Here is a 1851-nt window from a genome sequence, read left to right on the forward strand (position 1 = left end):
CGCTGTGGCTCAAGTGGTAGAGCGCTAGCCTTGAGCTGAAGAGCTGAGGGACAGCCCACAGGCCCAGAGTTCAGGACTCAAGACTGGACCCAAAAAAAAAAAAAAAAGAGCATCAGGTGGAAGTTCTCTGTCCCGTGGCCTGTTGGCAACTGAAGTGTGTCTGCAACTCCCCTTTGGGCAGCTTCCTCTACAAAGCTCCCTCCTCTAGCAAGAATGTCTGTGAGTGCCTGGGCAAAAAATGATCAAGACTGCATCTCAACCAGCAAGCTGGGTTTGGTGGTTCATAGCTGTAATCCCAAATACATGGGAGCAATCATGTGAAGGCTCAGCTGAAAAATAACTAAAGCAAAAAGGGCTGAGGTTCAAATGGTAAAGCACCATCCAAGTAACTGGGAACCCTGAGTTGGATTCATCCAAGTACAGAAGGAGGAAGAAGAGGAGAAATAGGAGGAGAAGCAGAAGAAGGAAGAGGAGGAGGAGGAGGAGAAGAAGGAGGAAGAGGAGGAGAAGAAGAGCTGAAAGAAGCAAAGGAGGGATATCTCTCCCTGGGAGGTTTTGAAAGGTGGGCCTGTCAGTGCTCATACTCATGTACTTGGATATGAACATAAGACCATGAACTTGCCTTTTGCTCAGCTTTTTGCTCAGTGCTCTACTACGTGGTCCAGATACCCAGGCAGACATTTTTTGTGGTTATTTTGGAAATAAAGTTTCTGATTATGCTGCTCAGGCTGGCTTCAAGTCACAATCATCAGATCCCTTCCTCTTGAGTGGCTAAGGTTACAGGAGCAAGCCACTGTTGTCTGACTACATTAATGTTAGTGGAATGTTTCAGAATCTTTTTTCCATCATTGCAGCTTCAAATGTCTTTCCAGGTCCTGATCTAAACTCACAGAAAGCCATGCACACTCTAGCCCGCAGCAGGCAGGTTTTCCCACAATGGCTGCCCATTGCTCCAATGCTATTCATTCAGCTGCCCATCTTTACTCTTCTTATTAGAAATGGTATCTCAGTAATATGTGTGTGTGAGTGTGCGTGCGTGCATGTATGTGTATGTACGTGCATGAGCTCTGATACTGGAGCTTGAACCCAGGGTCTGGGTGCTGTTCCTTAGCTTTGCTTGCTTAAATATAGTGCTCTACCACTTTAGTCACAACTCCACTTCTGAGTTTTTGCTGATTAACTGGAGTAAAGAGTGTTATGAACGTTCCTGCCCAGACTGGCTTTCAACCATGATCTCAGCCTCTTGAGTAGCTAGGATTACAGTGGTGAGCCACCAGGCCCAACTTCTCCATGACTTCGTATCTGTTGCTAGCTCTTCATTGGGCCCTGTTAGTAGCTCTGTCAGAAACAAACTAAACATGTGTCTGCATTCACACCTAACCATTTCATTTCTTAGGAAGTGCTCCCAAGGAAATAATCAGTTGAGGGTACAAAACAACCATTGTGAATAATGCAGTACAGAGAGTGGAGGGTCCTAACACAATCCAGGAAGGACCCCAGACATGTCTGCCAGGCCATCCATGGCCCAGGATGCCTGAGCGGACAAGGACCAATGCCCTTATGCATAAGAAATTCTACTAGCTAATGAGCTCAGCTCACATATCCAAGCCTCAGTAAGGCCTGCCAGGGTGTCAGAGGCCCTGGCCTGGCCTAGCTGGGTAGGAAGCTGTGGAACACATGGGCAGCAAAAAGGAAAGGGATTTTTTTAACTTTCATAATTACAGAGAAGAACATAGGGGGCCCACTCGGGTGCACCCCCAATCCTAAAGGCCACTGCCCCCCCCCCCCGTACCTCCCATTACGTGGAAGCCGGGAAGCCCAATCTGGGTGGAGCAGTGGCTATTGACCAAA

Source organism: Dipodomys ordii, unplaced genomic scaffold (genome assembly GCF_000151885.1).
Source record: "Dipodomys ordii isolate 6190 unplaced genomic scaffold, Dord_2.0 Scaffold489, whole genome shotgun sequence".
Taxonomy (NCBI): domain Eukaryota; kingdom Metazoa; phylum Chordata; class Mammalia; order Rodentia; family Heteromyidae; genus Dipodomys; species Dipodomys ordii.